Source organism: Palaemon carinicauda, chromosome 1, assembly GCF_036898095.1.
Source record: "Palaemon carinicauda isolate YSFRI2023 chromosome 1, ASM3689809v2, whole genome shotgun sequence".
In the NCBI taxonomy this organism is placed as follows: Eukaryota; Metazoa; Arthropoda; class Malacostraca; order Decapoda; family Palaemonidae; genus Palaemon; species Palaemon carinicauda.
In genome coordinates, this window is record NC_090725.1 from 86,968,616 (window position 1) to 86,990,162 (window position 21,547).

At 35.3% G+C, this 21,547-nt stretch overlaps 1 protein-coding gene across 4 annotated transcripts in view; it reads left to right on the plus strand.

Moving 5' to 3' along the window:
• Positions 1–3,680: 3,680 nt before the first annotated feature.
• The window catches only part of LOC137649648 (pleckstrin homology-like domain family B member 1), a 471,311-nt gene continuing 453,444 nt past the window's right edge, over positions 3,681–21,547 (plus strand). For 3 of the 4 annotated variants that reach the window (XM_068382630.1, XM_068382639.1, XM_068382636.1), the window contains exon 1: positions 3,682–3,952. The gene's annotated coding sequence lies outside the window, so the exon portion shown is untranslated. Of the gene's footprint in view, positions 3,953–21,547 lie in introns of all 4 variants that reach the window. The other variant, XM_068382644.1, reaches the window with a different exon arrangement.

Here is a 21,547-nt window from a genome sequence, read left to right on the forward strand (position 1 = left end):
AATTCAAATTAAATTTAAAGGATAAGTTATGTTACATAGTGTTACAAAAGTGTAGCATACCGAACGTGTTGCCGTCAAGTCTCTCTCCTCCCCTTTCTCTCTCTCCCTCCTCCTCCGCACACACCACCGTTATCCGCTACCCTCTGTCTCGAAGGTAAAAACTCCTTAATACTGTAATGTCACATTTTATTGCAGATCATAACCAGTACATAGGTATTTGTTATTCTGTGAGCGTAGGTTGTGAATTAGAACAATTAAAAACATGTTTTTCCACTGTGATATACTGTTTTTAGGTGTTTTTTCAGAGGGTGGAAACAAATTAATCTTTTTTATGTTATTTTATATGGGAAAAATATCCGAGATACGAGCGAATTGACATACGAGCTCGGGTCCCGGAATGCATTAAGCTCGTATCTGAAAGTATTACTGTAGTTGAGTAGCCCTGAGCCACAATAATTAGAGGCCAGTCTTTTTTCTTCCAGGTCTTTCTAAGAAAGCAGAATTTTGTATTCTCAAATCACATTTTAAATTTGTAAAATGGGGAACAATTGTTTACCTTTGCCAGCCTTGTAAACTTCACAAGTTTTATCTAAGGCAACCGTGATATTGGGCACAAGTTTATTTTTTATGCTGACGTTTCTTATGACTGAATTATTATGATAGAAGTGTTTGTTCTATAAAATTGATAATGTAGTTGTTGGAAATTCACTAGTGTACTTCATCTCCACAAGTTTGTGTAGTCAGTGTCAGAAAATTGTTGTTAATAGAGTGTTAGCCAACATAAATTTGTCATGAATAAGTTCACAAAGCAATGTTAAGGAACCTTATTGTTTGTTGGCCTTCAAGTAAAATGTTACAGTTGTTCAATCATGGTGATACAAACTGAGATAAAGGTACCTGGCTTCAATTCCAGTTTTATCAGAATAGATGATAAGAACGTCACATGGACAAGCCCAACCATATCAGTCGCCTCTCCAGTAAACACTTTAAACTCACGGTCCTGGGCTGGGATCGATCTGCCGCTATGCGAATGCTAAGCGAACACGTTACCATTATATTAGGCACTCACAAGAAGTATGGGACGAAAGGGTTACATATATAACCAATAGGCGCGCTATCGTAATTTTTTTTAGTGAGGCAAATTTGCACCGACTCGCAGGGGTGCCCTTTTAGCTCGGAAAAGTTTCCTGATCGCTGATTGGGTGGAGGTATTCGGACAAAAATACTTACGACCAATCAGCTATTAGGAAAATTTACGAGCTAAAAGGGCACTCCTGCGAGTCGGTGCAAATCTGCTTCACTAAAAAAAAATTGACTACAGGTACACTTTCCCTCCGAGTGATTTATTGTGGTTAATATCCCCCTATCTTCACCCCATTCGTCTTTGATGTGTTGGCTTTTTCTTCTGTCCAGAAAACTGTTCACCTATTTGGTATGTTTTTCTTTCCATCTTTCTACTACTTCATATGATTAATCAATTGGCGAAATCACTGGATTGGAATCACTGCTTCTTTAGGTCATCTATAGCCTAAGCCTAGTGGTTCTTTTCAAGAAAAATTGCTACGGCACAAGGTTTTGAGATTTTGCCGATTAAGTCTTCCTTGATTCATAATAATCTTCCATCATTCAAATATTTTTTTTTGTTATTGACAAGACTAACACAAGTCTCACATCACTTTATTTGTTATTTATCTTATTTGGTTTCTCGGTTATTTCTCATTTATAGTTTACTTTCCAGGTGCTTATTCATAACAGGGCTTCTTTCATCATTGTCGGCTGTGAGTTATTATAATAAAGCACTCTGATTTTCCAGCTAAATTGCCATTTGTCTTGCAATAATTATAATGATGATAATGTACTGTACCGTGAAATGTCTTTTTCATAATTATGGAGCTATTTGACAACTTGAATAAATTGGGTTTAAATCAAAGTTTTGCTCTTGAAAGATGCCAAATGTTATAGAAGTAACTGTTGAACTGAATGGCATTGTATTTACATTTGCAAATACCACAGACGTCAAGGAGAGATGAGTTTAGAATTGCAAATAATGTATGGTAGGAAGATGATGTAGTGCCAATATGGTATAGGGTATTCTCTTGAAGGTCGCTCATGGGTACCAGAGGCAATGGACAGGACTTTTCCCCAAGGATCTACCATATTTTCATGTAATCAATCCCTGTAGGTAAGTAGTTCCGTCAGGGCACCTCAAGCGGTTTACTTTGGGCATTACTTGAAGGTCTCTGTAGCGTCCGTTCGGCTCCTATAACAGAACTCAATTTTTAGCCTTCTACTATATCTGTTCCCGCTTCCTTTATTCCATCTTGGTATCCATCCTCATAAATTCAACTTCATAACGCAACTCCCTTGATTTCGTCAGTTTCACACAGTGCTGAAGGACTTGGTAATACCCTGCGGCCTAAATCCATAAATACAATCTAAATGATCAGTCCCCAAGCCCACCGACCCCATCAAGCTAGAACAAATTCTACAGTATATACTCACCCATATTGCGTGTCTTAGACACCTCCAATGGGCTATCCTATTCCAGTTTCCATATTTAAAAAATATATATATAATCAATGTCCAGTAGGCTATTCATGAATTAGGCTTAATGAAAGTTTAGACGTATAAGAAATTGTCAAACTTAATTAAAGTAGCGAGTGTGGACTGATTAATATATTACAACATGACATCGGGTCCGTAATTTTCTGTGGAAAAAAAATATGAGGAAAAGAAAAAAAGTAGAAAAATAAGCCGCTTAAAGGTAGAGAGAGAGAGAGAGAGAGAGAGAGAGAGAGAGAGAGAGAGTGTGTGTGTGTGTGTGTGTGTCTTGTCCTTCCCCTTCCACCAGCAGATTGTCATTCACTTCCCTTTTTCACTTTTATCTATTAGCAATGCACCTACATTTAAAACCATTAACTTTCACAAACTATAATGTCCTGTTTTTAATGGAAAGAAAAAATATAGTGTATATTTAAGCATATAGATATGAGCATTGTATTGATCCGCTTATATATAACAAATGGCGAAACAAGTTTCGAGTATAAAATCAATGGGTATGGGTACGGTCTAGGTATACAGTATACCATATTTACGGAAAACCGTTGTCACTAACGCCTATATTATGGATTTAAGTCGAATTTGTGATTTCTCCGGTTTCAATATTGGACAGCTATTCAAGTAATATTTTCTGTTCATTTTGCGCAAGAATACTACTATCCATACTAGCGTACAAATAAAACGTGAAATGTGGGAACAGAATGCATACATACAATGTATTTCTAGCTTGGTGTTAAACGACACGTAACGTGCCTGGCTAATTATTTGGCAGAAGTACTAAGCTTATTATTAATCGGAAATCAGATTTATTCTAAGACACCTGGACGCCCAAATCCAGGTAGTTACTCGGAAATAATACAAGGCTTTACTAATATACTTCAGCAAAATGATTAAGCGGACACATTAATCATAATATTTGAAGAATTTAGTACTGATTCATATTAGTAGAATCACTCGTGTAAAGTTGGTCGATTACTAGAGAATAAAGGACAATGTTGTAATGGCGAGGTTAGGACAACAGGGAGTGAATAAGAGACCCGTGGGTGCAGGCTGCAGGAGGAGCAGCACGTAGCGGCAGCAGTATAGCGGAGTAGCTGGCCAGCTGCTCTTCTAGTCAGTGTTGTTTTGTCTGTCAGTGTAAGAAGACATATGCGCTAACTTCTCGTGGATCTTGTGACTTGATTTTATATGGTGATTTTAACGGTGTGATTCAAGGTGGTTCATATTTACGTTGTAGTTGTGTGCAATAATTAGCTGGCGCATATAAAGTGTATATATTTGATTTAGAAAATGTTACAAAAGTTTTCGGTCCAGATTTGAATCTTAGATTATTTGGTCAAACAGCTTTGCAGTCTTGACTGAAGATCTTTAAAGCATTTATACCTATTGAAAGGTAAGTTTAATTAGTTTAAAGATGATCTCTCTCTCTCTCTCTCTCTCTCTCTCTCTCTCTCTCTCTCTCTCTCTCTCTCTCTCTCTCTCTCTCTCTCTCTATTTGAATTAATACAACCAACGGTAGCGTAAATATGTGATTGCTTGTTACAGATCAAAAGCTCCGCCTTTAATTATTCTAGAGCCAGTGTTCCATCGTTAAGTTCTAAGGGTAATTTAAACGTTGACGAAATTGTTGTAGTCGCATAGTTTGTTTCACACCTAGAGCAACAGGTCGTGACTATTGGCATAAGTCCAATTTTAGAATGTGATATGAATTTGTACGCATAGGCCCAAATTCGTGCTAATAACTTCATTGTCCAAAGGAAACGAAAACAATAGACAAGAATAAATCCGATTATGACAAGCTTCATCTAATATTGAAGGGCTATGCCTAACTATTATTCCCCTATTCAAGCAAGACAAAGTATAGAAAACCCAGTGCTGTGTATATTTAAGGTTTATCACGTTAAAATTTTTAGTCTTGTAAACATTAATATGGTCTTGGCCAATTGTTTCCCTCTCTCCCCCGGTGCTGATTGACATTCAAATTAGTTTTTTTTTTCTTTTTAATGTGGCTTATTGTATTCTGCCATCATTTTGATAACTTTCATTACGTTGATCTTGATCATCTAACAAAGAAGTTGATTCGTCGTTTTATTTGCACCCGCAAACATTTGGCAAAAAACAGACTATTGCTGGAGGTTCTGAAAGCATGTTTAAATTCTTAACATATTTTGCTGCTTTCATTATACTGTTGATTGGATGTAGTTACTGTGTGAGATATTTTGTATTTAGATTAAAAAAAAATTGATATATGTACATCAGAATCTCTCTCTCTCTCTCTCTCTCTCTCTCTCTCTCTCTCTCTCTCTCTCTCTCTCTCTCTCTATGATTTAAATAACTGTAATAAGTAGTATATCAGGGGAGAGACTGAACAAGTTCATTCCTCTCGTTCCGATGAGCTAGAACCGATCTAAGGAGGTTAGGTACCTTCTTTGAACCGATCAACAAGTAATTGTAATCTTTCTCTCTCTCTCTCTCTCTCTCTGGCGGAGGGGAAAAGGAAAAACATCTGACAGGAGGAGAGCTTTGTCGATGTAACTTCCACTGTGTATGTGTGCGCTGGAGGAGTATTTGGTTCCAGCCCCTATGATTGTATCCTTTAGAAGGATATTCTTACCCTCAGTCTATGGGCGGATATGGAAACAGGGTACAATGTACTTAAACCCTGGATGTTGGCATCACGTTCTCCGATATGGATGCTTGGCTGAAGTTCTTAGGGTTGGATAAAATATAAATAGATGGAAGAAAAATACCCGTGTGAAGATAGTACACCCACTGGCCTCATTTTTATAGGCCTACTAGCAAAATTTTTTTGGCTATTTAAAGGTAATCAGTGTGATCCGGCTAGCTCGGCGTTTTGTAGTATCAACCACTGTCAATACTGATATAAACCTGGTTTTGTTTCTTGGTCTCACGTTCATACATTTCAAACCTTTTTTCCCCCGTTCTTTGTCTGCCTTTGTAAGTAGCTTATGCTGCATGCCATCATTATGTCTTATTGTTTAGACAGATGTTAATATTCAGTTTTAAAAATCCTATACTTTCCGTTTTTATATGGATTAGAATATTAAGATATTATGGCTTGCGATTGCATTGGCCTCTGTCAGAATTGTCTGATTATGATTTTACTTAGTAAAACACCTCTTTGCGTAATGAATACCGTATATGCATCAAAACTACACACACGAGCTAATTCTAATGCTGTCGTAAATATACTGCTTGTGGTCGGTCTATAGAACATTATCCTGTCCCTTGCTCTGCCACACAGTTTCCCTGGTCCTATCAAACATGGCAAAGTCCTGTGCCCTGCAGGACCAAGAAGATTTGTTTGTCGTAAGTATTCTCAAGTATTTAGAATATCATATATGGTTATCTGCGTTAATTGTTAAATCTGTGGTATCACAACATTTCATGGACAAATAATTCTTCAACTTGATATAATATCATAAGTTCTTCGGAAGTCTAGTATAAGGTTATCATACAAATTTTGGGCCGCATAGGCCTATTTGAAAGCTCTAGAACTTTCAGTCAATATGCATCTTGGCTCCAATAACTTGAAACCATCCGAAACTATTTTGGTGTCAACACGATTCGTTGGCTGCGCGACGTGCAGCAATTCTCATGAATAGTTTGTTTGTCTAGTTAGAAAAACTTGATTAGTCATTGCACATATCTAAATTTTATTGTAGCTTTAATATGTAGCCGGTGTAGTTCAATCAGTTACTAAGTTAATCCTTTGTCTGCATGGGACACCTTTTTTTTTTGTAACTTCTTACGTTGCACTTTGGGTAACTTATAGTAGATAGCTATATTAATAAATATTGCTGATTGCAGTTAATTACAAGTTTTGTAACAGAACATTCATCCAGACATTTCTTTACAAAAGCAATGCTTATAAGGTGATATCCCGAGATATTCACTATATTATTTATTTGAGTACTGAGACAAAAGATAGGTCACAAACTCTATATATTAAGACTAAGTGTGGTTAATAATTATTTGGAGATCACTGACTTTCTTAATTGATTTTATTTCCTATCACCTTAAACTCAGTTTTTATTTTAATTTGGATTTTGTTTACTTAACATCCATTCCAAAACACTAGTAAAAATGAGGCTTAAATTCTCTCCCGTATCATCAATGTAATTTATGGAGAAGTAAAACAGTGTATTATCTGCAAATAGCTTCAACTTTACTCCGTGTCTTTTTAATACTTTTGATCGACTAATAGTATAGATACATAATAGTATATACTAGCTTCCTGACTAGTACAGGGGTAACGCTTTCGCCTAGCATTCGCTCGGTATCAGATAGATACCTGCCCGAGACCATGAGTTTAAGCGGTTTACTGGGCAGGATACTGCTTTGGTTCGGTACCATAATGGGGCGTTGGGCTTGTCCGGCTGACGTTCTGGTGAGCATCTATTCTGATGATACTGGAACTGAAATCAGACACCTTTATGATACAAAGTTAAGATGTTATGGTGGAAATCTTTTATACATTCTCCGTGATATTCCTAAAATATCCATAAAATTGCACACTACTCTTCAGGCAGTGGCAGTACAAATTAACGTTTCTAGAAGTTATACAATATGTTCTTTAAACTTCTTTCTAATGATACCTTAACAGAATTATATGACTAAGGTGATCAATCAGTTACCCCAACCAGTCTTACTACTTTGTTCTGTAACATGAACAGTATGTATCTTTCACGAGGGGATATTTTGACCGAATTCTAAAGGCAGCCTGAATGCAGGTAAATCTACACATAGACAGGCACCTTATCATGCACTTTTTTTTTTTTTTTTTTTTTTTTTTTTTTTTTATATACTAGTAAGCTCAAACTAGCTGCTTGATTTTATTCGGTAAATGGGATCTGCTGGAAATTCCAAACTATAGAGAATTCTATTGATCTATTCATGGAACTTTGCATACAGCTGATATAAACTCGGTTTAAAAAAGTACAGGGTTATTCAGACAACCCTCGAGAGAACTATACCAATTATTGATTTGTTTATTATGCATTATATATTAAGGTAACCCGTAATAGGCTAGTACCTCAGTTCACCCCCCTTATGTACTTGTAGGCATTACTTGAAGGTTAGTGTAGCTTTCTTTTGTCTCCTGGCAACACTCGCTTAATATCTTTATTTTACTCTGATTCCAACTTGCTCCTTTCTATCATAATGCTGCCCAACCTTATAAACTTTTCATTTATAGTGCAACTGTCAAGTTTTCCCTTGTAACTTCGGTCAGTGCCACAATAGCACTTTTAATGGTGGGCCCTGGATGAATCCGTTGTTCATAAAACTATCGCATTTTTAACTTCATAATGCAATTGCAGGATGCTATATGGCCATGTAGCCCAAGTTCATTAGTCCAAATTTAAAGTTAAATTTATTTCTGTTGTGTGTGTGGGCATATCCAAGGTATATAGAATGGGTCTCCCATTCTATAGAACTTGGACATATCTAGGCCTACTTCCGAGTATTGATGTAGGATGTCAAAAATAAGAATATCTGTTGTGTCAGGGCTTTAGTGTGGTCCTACTTTTTTTTTTTTAAGAAATGAATAATCCAGCTTATTTTCTTAAAGTTACTTATGTTACAGGTCTTATAAAAGACTAAGAACATTACTGTAAATGTTTATCTGTTTAAGTTTTTCTTTCTTTTACTGCTGAGTTTGTTGCATACTGTGTCCAGATCTAAAACATCCTTTACCTTTAACTCTTCCTGATATACATTACAAACCCTGATAAGCTATTTAAACACGCGTTCACCATGGAAAGGAAGTATCTTACTTTTGCTCCCAATATTTAACTGTGTTTTATTATTTCGCAACCTATCAATTTTGCTTTTTGTTTCCTAATCAGTCAAGTCTAAAAAGATTCACAGTATTGCACTCCATCCATGACTGCCTTCATTTCAGATAGTTTGGATTAAAAATAATAATCATTTGTCAAGAGGACAGGGCCAATACGGGGAAACCAAGGTTTGAAATGTTACTAAAGTTAATTAATGTTTATTTTAAGAGCCATTTATTCATATATATATTTTTTTTTTTTTTAATCTGCACTTCCCTCCAGTTCGTACTTGCATTCACTCCTCTATTTTGATATCTTCTTTTTCTCACTTGCTTTTTGATTAACCTAATTTTGCTGACTCTCCCCTGCATAATTTTTATCGATATCCCTTATATGATATTTTGTTGCCATTCAATTCCGCTCATGTTATTTCCTGAAACATCACATTTTGCATTCTATTGTATGTACCTAACTACCGTTTTATTATTTCTTACCATTCATTATGTTATGTATATACGTTATTTATTATATGGTACCATATATTTCTTCGTGATATTAGCACTTTGCCATAACTACAAAACAGGCCAGGTGCCACGATCCAAACAAAGGCGTTGTGGAGTATAAAATATTTGAACTGCTTTGAAAAACACGTAGCATTTGTGCTACGTTTATCATGATATTCGTTAGAAATAACGCTTTTCGTGGTTGTGATAGATGAATCGATAATTGTTTTTTTTTTTCTAATTCCTTTCTATTGGGGAGAATGTTTGATGATGGAGTAAATTATATGCGATGTTTTCGTTTATTCTCTCATTCACGTTTACAGGTAAGCCTAGGCCTAATCTTTACTTTTAAATTGCTCTCTCGTTTTGTCCAGGTTGTCTACTTTTCCCATTCTGCAATCCTTGAGTTTTAAGCGATTCTGCTAAGCAACAGCAAACTACTACAGTACTTATTTTTGCATTAATCATAATTGAGCGAAATATCTTGCCATCTAAACTACTACTTGGTCCTCAAAGTCACGTCCACATCATCTGTATTCTTTCATCTCCGAACCAACTCCCTCATCTTAGGACCAATAGCCATCTGGCCTTAGGTTTAGACCCCCAGTTTGCTTATTGAGCCTCGTGCCCAGTACTAGTCTTTATGGAAGGAGTCTGTAGAGTTTATGTCTGTCTGCTGGTCCTTCCTTACTCAATTGAAAGATTTTCTTCTGTCATTTCGGCTGATTTATCATCAGAGAATTAACCATATAAAGTTGAAATGGTGGCCTTTGTCATCAAAAGTACATTGTATACTGTAGAATTTTGTATGTAATTATTATTTTCTTTTATTTTGAATGCTGATTGCGAATTGGTTGTAGTACTGCACATTGAGGGAAGTTTTTACTACAGGGAGGTTATAGTTTTTATTCCTCTATATAAAGACTATATATACATGATCAATTTAAAGGATTTGAAGGAATCGTCTCCTTTAAAGGTTTGTAAAATGATGTTTAGCCTTTCTGTGAAGTATTTTTTAAAGATGTACTCCATCTTATTTAGATCATACATCGAGATTATATCATTATCATAGATGAAGAATAATTCTGATTTAAAATCATATTTACGAATCTTGTCTGTACTATTTGGATGTGACCATTAGAAAATAAAAAGAAAAAAAAGAGTATAGCATATTATATACTAATGAGTATTTTTCTTTAATCAACCTAGTATATGATTTTTTTTCACGATCATTTTTGTGTAAATGGAAATTTCGTATTGTCATTTGTCTTACTATTCCTTTTGCTACTTTACTGAAGGCTAAAATTATGGAATTTAATAGATCCATTGCTGAATGATCAAGAGGGAAATATCCAAGTCAGCTGTCCATGAACCTGTGACAGTGGCTATTATTCTAGGCTCTCTGAGTTAGCGAGTATCTTTCATAAGTCACGTTACTGATGGAAATATAGTGAAGGATAAGTAGAATTTTACTAAGAATATCTTTTAATTTTAAGTTCATATCCCTTTTTAATTTTTTTTTCAATTCGATAATAATATGAGTAGTAGTTTCTTTTTCGTAACTTTGTTTAAATTATTGCTATTGCCAACAATACTGCATTCTTTGTGATATTAAAACATATATTCTTAGCACTGATAGGTCTACTACTATTTTTGACCGAGGAACAATGTTTTCACTGGGTTTCTGTCCACTGCATATATGAGAAACCCATCCGACCTGTTTCTTAAATTTTGTTATTATAGGCTAATGACTTTTCAAGATATCAGAACTGGATGTCCAAAATATTGAAGAGATTTACTATACCTCATGCAGCCAACAAAATGTATCTTGTCAGCACGAGTCGAGTTATGGAGCTTTTCAAGTTATTGGATTGAAGATGCACCTCGTCTGTGGATTCTAGAACTTTCTAATATTATAGCATCAAGATTGTGTAACAAGTTTTCGCTCGAGATTAGGATTAGTGATATAAAGTCTTACAATAAGTTGAAGCCTATCTTGTTTAATTGGTGTTAAAATAACGTGGATTTTAAAATTAGCACGAACTACGTCGTATGATTTTTTAAATACTTTAGGATGTATATGATGAAAAAATCTCGTGGGTCCTGTAGCCCGTCGGGGCTTTTCCTGTAGGAATGCACTTCCCAAAGTAAAGTTGAGTATATAGTTTCCAACAGATGTTTGTTTTTGTTTAAATTACATATCCAAGTGAACAGGATAAAGGAATCTTTGTATACCTTCAATGATATGTGAATTAGAGTGATTTTCCATAAAAGAATATTTGACTGGTAAACTTGTGTCCGTCGTTGATAGTTTTGGCTTGAAGGCCAGAATAAACGTATAATTAAAAGGGTTTAATAGAAGCAAGAAGGGCACTCCTAAGATTTAGAAAAGGAAGTCCTGGAAATTCAAGTGATAGATAGGATAGTGACAAAATTGAGTCACTCGCTCAACTATTTTCGCTATTAGTACCTACGTAGTAGCAGTTGACGATTAACATGAGAGCAGGTAAAGCTAAGCCACGCCACATTTTATGGATAAAATGTTTGTATATTGCATATTTACAAAAAATGTTTCTTGAAATTAAAACTAGCTTTTCATTTATTTTCACGTGTTACTGCTTATCGTATGGTTTCATGATACATTGTAGTGCAAACATTAGGAAATGCAGTATATCATAAGATAAGTGTTGAATTTTTTTGTTCAAACGTCAGTGACACATTAACGAAATGTTATCTAATGATATTTAAAGGAAAATAGAACGAAAAAAAAATAATGGGTTCTGACATTATTTTTGGAATAGGATATGAACTCCCATATATTTCGCATTAGTTTACAATTACTTCATTCATCATATAAAATGTATAATTCACAGTTTAAAATTCAGAAATTGTATGGTCTTCGATATATATATGTACACAATATATGTAAACAAACTAGTATATGCGACCCGTTAAAATAACGACTAGATATCATACCCGAGGGACGGGGAGGGACCGAGTAGTTATACGTCTGGCAATGCCGCTGAGCGTGAGGAGAAAGAAGTATATAAAAAGACATGCTCTTTATTATGAATAACCAATCCACAAAACCAAATGAAATAGTTAGCGTTTTGTTCTGCTTTTTCGTTGATTTTGTTTCCGGTCAAGTTTTTATTCTTTGTTTACTGTATTTTTTTTTTTTTCAGAATTCACGTAGTGTGCTGGCTATTTGTTATTTCTTTAACATCTGGACGTGTTGAAATTATCGTACTTACAAAATTATCTTTGAATAGCGTTTGTTTGGCTCTTGCAAACATTAGATTAATATATGTTCATCGCATGTTCTCAAGATTGAACGTATCTAATTTCTAATGACTGATGTTAAAACCAAAAGTCACGATTTGTCGAAGATTGGTCTTCGATAACCACCGTTTTGCCATAGTTAAGAAATAAAAAAAAGATCTAACCAATCACATTAGTACCCGAGTTTCATCACGTTTATGCTCCCAGTTGGTCATTTCTTCGCTTGGAAAAGGAATGTTATGAAGAAGTCGCCGTCTTTTGATTAAGCCATTTGTCGGTAACTCGTTTATATTATGTTCGACCACTCGGACTGGATTCCAGGAAGGGCCAGTGTCTAATCTACACTCCAGGCAAGAATGAGACCTTGGGTAACTGTTGCCTGCATGCGAGGCTACTCACTAACAATGTTTTATGCAATAATCTGTGATACAGACAGGGTTGTCCCTTGAATAATAATTCTAATAACTTTATCATATCTACATTTCTATGGAGGCCGTTCAAATATTATATCATCTGTACATTATTTTCTTTTATGTATCTGAGGGCACTAATAATATATAGCCCTGAGTACACGAAATATACGTGTCCGAAATTAGAAGATATTGCCACTAAGATCTACCATCTTGAATTTTTTTATAATGGTAAGAAAATCTTTCGTAGCATCTATTGAGAAAAAAATCTATTGATATCATACACTTACTAATATCTCGTGGATGTTTGATAATTGTTGCCCCTTTGGAAAAAAATGATAATAAGAGTGTTATAACAGCATATCGGAAAATGTTAAATTAATAATCTTCGTCAACGACTTTACTCAGATGAATATCGTAGTAACAATTTTAATTACCGACTTCAAAGTTCAAAACTTGAATTTGACTCTGATGATTATAGGTAGTAGGTTGGCCAGGGCACTAGCCACCCGTTGAGATACTATCGCTAGAGAGTTATGGGGTCCTTTGACTGGCCAGACAGTACTACATTGGATCCTTTCTGGTTACGGTTCATTTTTCCTTTGCCTACACATACACCGAATAGTCTGGCCTATTCTTACAGATTCTCCTGTCCTCATACAACTGACAACACTGTGATTATTAAACAATTCTTCTTCACCCAAGGGCTTAACTACTGCACTGTAATTGTTTAGTGGCCACTTTCCTCTTGGTATCGGTAGAAGAGACGCTTTAGCTATGGTAAGCAGCTCCTCTAGGAGAAGGACACTCCAAAATCAAACCATTGTTCTCTAGTCTTGGGTAGTGCCGTAGCCTCTGTACCATGGTCCTCCAGTGTCGTTGGTTAGAGGTCTCTTGCTTGAGGGTACACTCGGGCACACTAATCTATCTTATTTCTCTTCCTCTTGTTTTTTTAAAGTTATAGTTTATTTAGATATTTATTTTAATGTTGTTACTGTTCTTAAGATATTTAATTTTCCTTGTTCCTTTCCTCACTGGGCTATTTTCCCTGTTGGAGCCCTTGGGCATATAGCATCCTGCTTTTCCAACAAGTGTTGTAGCTTAGCAAGTAATAATAATAATGCCATGAAAACCGAGCTACCAGCTTTATAAATGTAAGTTTCTGTTTTATTTTACATTTGTGGCTTGATTTATTATATATATATATATATATATATATATATATATATATATAAATATATATATATATATATAAATATATATATATAAATATATATATATATAAATATATATATATATATATATATATATATATATATATATATATATATATATATATAAATAAATATAATGGATGTATGTGTGTAATTGTTCAGTGGCTATTTTCCCCTATGGTAGGCAGATCTTCAAGGACACTCCACAGACAACCGCCCCTTAATGTAGGGATAACGATGGGAAATGAGATACTGTATATCATGAGCTTATGGCCATGACAAACCTTGCCACAAGCAATAGGAACATCTTCCAGATCCGTGGAGAGCTGGAACGAGCGCGTGTGTGTACTCTATTGGCCACTCTTTCACGTGTTTATATGCGTTTTCGTAGCGAAATGGTTGTGTCTGCCGACAGTTACCCTTCGTGCACAGGTTCGAGTCATGATACGAAAAGGTGAATCACATCTTATTGCCATTATTCAGCATTTCAACTAAAAAAATGAAAATTCTTTAAAGCCTCAACATCGTAGTAGATGCAACATCGTATGTAAGACATTAGGCAATGAAGGCACTGGGACGACGTATATTAATTTCAGATGTTGGAAAAAATAACTTTCAATAAGGAAATAGGGTATATACTTTCAGCGTTCATTCTGGGCATATGGACACATGCTTTATATCCTTCTACTTCACTACTATTCTTGCTTCTTTTCTCCCGTCTTGCTGTTCAACCCATCAATAATTAATTTATAGTTTAACTTTAAACTTTACCCCCAGTTACACTTGGGTCCTGAATGGACCTATTGGTCCCAACACTGGGCTGTAGGCTATATCCCTAATTCATAAATCTAATCTTCACTCTGTAGATCACGGCACATAGGTGACCTTAGTAAGGCTTCTTTCATGCTGTATTACAGCCAGAGAGAGAGAGAGAGGGTAAACCGGTTTAATTCTTGCAAATATGTGTTTCTTTACATGTTCCCGTTGCGCAGTGTTGACCATTGCCTCGGCTTCTTCCCCACCCCAATCACAATTCCCCTCCGTACCACCATTCCATCCAATCCATGTGAGTTTTAAAGGCAGACCCACGTGCTTTTCACGACATTGCTTCAACTAGATAAATGTGTGGATATTATAGGGAATGTGAAATTCTATCAATATATATGGTACATTTAGCTATCCTAACAGTTAATAATTGATGCATCTCTTAAAAACGAATTTAATTATTGATAAAAGCATAATCAGGCTGGCGTGTATGCTTCGCTAAATATAGTAATCAAATAGATTTACATTGCATACTAAGATACATTTAGACACCTTATTAGCTGGGACATTTGGCTAGTAATGATACTAATAATAATGAAAAGAGAATCCTTTAAATTACGACAAAATTGCACTCTGGTTGTGCCAATATTGTTATTATTATTTTCCAAGTTGGAAAAGCCGGATGCTACAATGTCAAGGGCCCTAACAGAAATTAGACCTCTGAGGAAAGGAAATACGGAAATAAATAAATTCCAACAAGGAAAATAATCCACCGAGGAAAGGATATAAGGAAATATCTCAAAATCAGTAACAACGTTGAAATTGATCTCTCATTTATAAACTATGAAAGGAGACTTAGGCCAGTCTGTTCAACATGAAAAAACATTCGCTGCAAGTTTGAACTTTTATTAAGACGGAAGAGCATGGGTCATTTGTCTAACAGTGTTTTAAATCGATTCGCTTCCGCTTTTGATTCAGATAAGTTGCGTAGCACACAGGAACGGATTCGGAAATGACTGAACTACTCAGAATAATGCTTGCACAGTACTATTATGTTCGTGTGTTATCACCAACGCATGTACGTACACGCTAACGTGGAATGTGCATCGTGCATATTTGTGTAATTCATCTTTTTACGCATTTTTACTGAAATTCATATATTGCACAGTTGAGTTGGGTATTATTACTCTTTCTTACTTTCACATTCCGCATTTTTCTGTTTGCTTGCGTACACACACGCATACGCACTCCCACAAACTTGTTTTACATGAATATTCAAGAAGCTAGGGTAGGTGACCCACAACTTGTTGAAAGATATCACCGGCTGGCGCGTGAAGCCTCGCCCGACCAGATGTAAAAGTTGCAGAATTTGTTTAGAAATGCATTTCGAATGGTGGGTACTGCAATAACAGATTAATGTAATTTTGGTCTTTTGTTCATTTATACACATCTTTCGTATTATTCTGCAAGCGGTGAATTCAAGGAAAAATTAGGTATGTAATTACTGTTTAATCTTCATACAAACTTCTCATCATTAATTTATATATATATATATATATATATATATATATATATATATATATATATATATATATATAATTATAGGTGGTATGCCTCATAATTCAAGAGTCCAAGCATTTTCATTTTGTAAGTTGCATACTTGTAACTTGTAGCCAAGCAAGTTGACAACAGGTATCAGATTCTCCCATAGGGGAAGCAGCTCTCTCTCTCTCTCTCTCTCTCTCTCTCTCTCTCTCTCTCTCTCTCTCTCTATATATATATATATATATATATATATATATATATATATATATATATATATATATATAGTCTGTTAAAACAGGATTACCATTGAACCGGTGTGAAAGAGTCCCATTGTCGGGGTAAATTTGATTCGTTGATTCATTTGGAAAGCGAGATCACAAATAAGGCTTTCATTTACTCTTCTTCAATATGTGTTTGATTAGTAACTTTTAGGCCTTTGAGGTAACATCCAGATACTGCTACTCCGTATGATTTCTGTCCTATCATCCAGTGGGAGTTTGGCTGCATTTTTGCAGAAAATTAATGTCTGGAATCTTGGACTTTTAAGTATCACTGTGATTAGTTACCGCGTACACCAGCAACCTCTCTTTCAACCACACGTTCAACCTTAAAGTTTTATCCGCATTTGATTACTTACAGTATACAATCCACAAAAAAGGAAAGGAAACAAGTAATTAATGAAGTTCATCGACAAGTACCGGTATACATTGTTAGTTTTAGACACTGCAGTTCTAAACTTTCAAGTGATTTTGATATATATTTTTACATTCATGAAGGTTGTAACTCTTTGAGGATAATAACCCGGAATCTAGTACTACAAAATAACTTGTTGGAATCAGATAATGTTGTTTCACATATCTATTGTTGTGTGTTGTTATAATATATATATATATATATATATATATATATATATATATATATATATGCACAAATTATTTTTATTAGGAGGGCTAAACTTTTATTCTGACTAGATTTGATCCGTTTATTGTGATAATGTTAGACATGATATTGAAATTGAAAGACAGGGAAGGTCCTGCAAATTCTCTTTATTCTTTGTGAAACACGTAGAACTCCCATGCCGCTCTTATATGGTATTACTTAAGATGGGGAGACCTTATTGGTAAGCAGTAAGCAGTAGACCTTTACCCATAATGTGAGCATGGTACCGACATTCCTGTTACGACAATTATGGCAGTTTATCCTTGGTTCAGACTTTCGGTTGGTTGCTGCCTATGATCGGTCTTCAAAAAGGTTAGCTCAGAGGTCTTTCTACTCGAGGCTATCTACGTAGGCTATCCTTTCAGATAAATGCGAAATGGTACATCTCGCCCAAGTTCATGTGATCAAACAAATTAGTTTATCTTCACCTTGGACCAATCTGCTTTATCTTTATTTCTGAACTGTTTGCAGTGTTCGTCAGTCTGATATTGCATTGACTATAGAATAGAGATTTGAATGAAATTGTATCATTTGGAACGCGAATAGGAACAGGATCGGTCGGTTTTTCTTTTTTGTGGAACAGTATATCCATGCTAACGGGTTCGACACTGCATCATATCTGATACTTGAAGTGATCGATTTCAAAAGAAGTTTCGTAGCTAGACTGACTTGGGCTCACATATTCCGTTCTCCCTGAACCGCTTGCATAATGTGTAACAATCATCTTAATCAATAGTTTTAGTGAAATGAAAGCTCAGATACTGTAGATCTTTTTGGCTATGAGAGGAAATTATTCCATTTTGTCTTTTATCTTGTAATACTTTTTGAGAGAACTTTCGCTCTTAGGTTTTTCTGCTTGACAAGTGATGGCGAGTTTGAAGATTGTTTTTTTCAATGTCCTTTTGTTGAGATATTTACCATTAGAGAGAGAGAGAGAGAGAGAGAGAGAGAGAGAGAGAGAGAGAGAGAGAGATATTCTATCGTCATATTCTTTAAACGGCATCAAGTTGGGCGTCCTTTGATTTATTATATTTCAGATTATGCGTCGCATTATGTTAGGGGGCGGGGGAATTCTTATCTATTTTTGTAACGATCAGAAATCTTTGCGTGCCATTCCCAGATTTCTCGGTGCGTGTTGCAAGTAAATTATACAACTGCGATCAGTGATCTGCTGCTTCCCAAGGGGTGACCTTGACGGGGCTCTGCATGCAATGATGGTCACTTAACATCATCATCTCGGGATCTGTGATTGTGGTCAGCCTTTATTTGATAAACTTCTTTCTAAGAAAGATGTCGAGATATTAGTCACAGACCTTTTTGCCTTTTTTTTTACATGGGGACTTTGGGTAGTCTATATTTTTCTTTGGCCTAGCAATGCCGTCAGTACCCCTCACGCCCTGCACTCTAGGTATTGATTTCTTAAGTGTCTTTGAGATTTCCTTCCGCCCGCACGCAACACCCACTTTTCAGCTTTCTACTTGACCTCCTATCCTGTTTTCTTCCATCCTGATGTTTAACCCCGGGTTTTCTTTTAGCTGTACATTCGCGGCTCCAGCTCTGAATCACAAGATCAAATTCATAATTTCCTCCGTAAATCCACTATGCAGAGGTATTGTCCCTTCGAAGTGTTGTGTTCTTTGCCTATTATGCTCGATTGGGAAGTGTGACCTTAAATATTGCTTGGTTATTCTTAAAACTTGATTTTTTTTTCCAGAGTATGAATTGGTATTATAGTCTCTCCCATAGTTAGCAAGACAAGGATGCAATCCAACCTTTTCGGCCCTAGCTCATTTGTTTAATGAAAAAGAAATATTGGTTTTTAACATATCCTAATATGGTTGGAATGTATCTCATATATTTTCAACCGATCATTCCCTTTTGCCAAATAACTGACCCTGAATCACGTCTTAGACGACTTTTACTATTTCGCTACCTGTCAGGTGAGCAGATCGTGTGATATCAGTTTCTCAGCGTGAGAACTCGTGTACTAATTTCTTGAAGTTTTAAGAGGGATAGGTAGACCAACCCCTTGAATAGAAATATTTTTTTTTAATATCTGGAATATTTCCATCAAGCTAGTGTTAGGTCCTAATTCTTTTATCGGTTCAATTTGATAAACTTTTATCATCATTTTTTTTTAAGTCTTCATTGAATCATAGATTTTTTGTCGGTAATGTTAAATAACTCAAGAAGTATTATGATATTTCGAGAGGTTAGATGCAATAATTATAAGATCATTTATGTTTTCTTTTGTCAGTTGTCTGGAAGCAGCATACTTTTTCGACTGGTTTCATTGAATCACTCCAGAGGTATCTTGCTCTTTTGGTCAAAGTTCGGCTTAACTGTCATGATTCTGTTTGGACGGTTTGGCGTAATGAATATAAAAGCATGGCTCATTTTGTATTATATCAGCGCAATAATTCGGAGCATCAACTTTTTTTTTTTACACACAGAATCGACGCCATAACAGTTTCTGGATTTAGGACCCAGACCAGGATCCAACCAAGACTAACTGTAGCTAACAGTGGTGTTCGATCTCTCAAGGTGTTACTTTAATCTATTACTTGTGCGTCCTTAATTTTTTGTAGGTAAACCTTTTTTTTTTTTTTTTTTTTTTTTTGCGCCGTAGCTTCACATTTTTTTGGAGACTTGAAACCTATGGAGTTGTCACTTGAAAAATATTGTCATAAGGTTGATTATTCTTCTGTCGTCATCAAATCAAGTCATATTTAATGCTAATATTATCCTTTTCACGTTATTATTATTATTATTATTATTATTATTATTATTATTATCATCATCATCACTAGTTAAGCTACAACCCTAGTTGGAACAGTAGGATGCTATAAGCCCAAGGGCTCCAATTGGGAAAAATAGCCCAGTGAGGAAAGGAAATGAATAAACTACAAGGAAAGTATTGGAAATTAAAATGAAATATTTTAAGAACTATGACAGCATTAAAATAAAGCTTTCATATATAAACTATTAAAACTTAAGAAAAATAATAAGAGATAACATATATATAGTATGCCTGCATGTACCGTCACGCAAGAAAACTATCCTAAGAAAAAGGAAGACCATGGTATAGAGGTTATGGCAATGGTTTGATTTTGGAGTGTCCTTCTCCTAGATGAGTAGTTTGCAATAGCTAAAAAGTCTCTTCCATCCTTACCAAGAGGAAAGTAGTCACTGAACAATCACAGTGCAGTAGTTAACCCCCTTGAGCAAAAAAAAAAAAAAAAAAAAAAAATTCTTTGGTAATCAAAGTGTTGAGGTTTATGAGGACAGAGGAAAATGTAGAAAGAATAAGCCAGACTATTCTGTTTGTGTAGGCAAAAGAAAAATGAGCCGTAACCAAAGAGAGGGCACCAGTGTATTTCTGTTTGGCAAGTCAAAGGACTCAAGAACTCTCTAACGGTAGTATCTAAGAGATAGCTGGTGCCTTGGCCAATCTACTATAGCCTATATCAATGAAGGAGCTAAGATTTTTCGTCTCTTCACAGGCAAACAATGGTTTGAACTCAAAGTATCATAATAACTAAGGCCGTTGAATATTTTTTGAGGCCTTATTTCTAGTAGAGGTTAGAGTACATTCTCAATTCTAAACTTCATATTTTGTTAATATTTATTTAAATATATTATTGATTTAATGGGATTTATTATTTATATTTCTTAAAGTAAATCAATTTTTTTCCTGATTTAGTTTACACTGTCAATTACAGTTACTTCGAGAGGGTTTAGAGGGAAGTTCATTGAAGTTTTGAGTCATGAACAAGTTTGTTCATAATCTTATGTTGTTGGTTTTCAACATCAGGAAGGCGTCAATGACCTTTGATGTCAGGATATCAGAAAACTCGATCAATCTATCCTCAACAGTAAAAGTATTCTTTCGTTCCAGCAAGATAAAAAGGAACGCATAAACCACAAGCATCCTCAAACCGACAAACCACAAGAAGGTGACGGTCCGGTCCTGTCGTTAATAGTACTCTCAGGAACATTTCGAGTGGTCCTAAATCTGTTGGTGCTCTCTGGTCATCGTCAGGCGCTGGATTGAGAGAGAGAGAGAGAGAGAGAGAGAGAGAGAGAGAGAGAGAGAGAGAGAGAGAGAAGAGTCAAAGTAAAAAACCTTTATTCCATTATAAAATGGTTATTCTGTTACATAACAATAAAAATTATTTACATAAAATTCACAATAATTGGATTGTAAAAATTTAGGATATATATACATTCAAGTAAAATTTTAAAAATATTGCTTAAGTTTCTTTTTGAATAAATCAGAACTAACATTTGTACATTTTCTTATTTACAGAGGTAGTTTATTCCAGCAAGCTGGGCCCCTTATTGCCATTGAGCGTGAACCCAAATCAGTTCGATAGCTGTCTACATAAAGATTTTCATTCTGTCTGGTTAATGCATTCCTACAATTACCAACTGTAGGAAATGTGTATAGCCAGTTGGGATATTCTTTTCTCAAACTTTTAAAAACAAAAACACAAACATCGTACATACACTTTTCTTTTAATTTTATC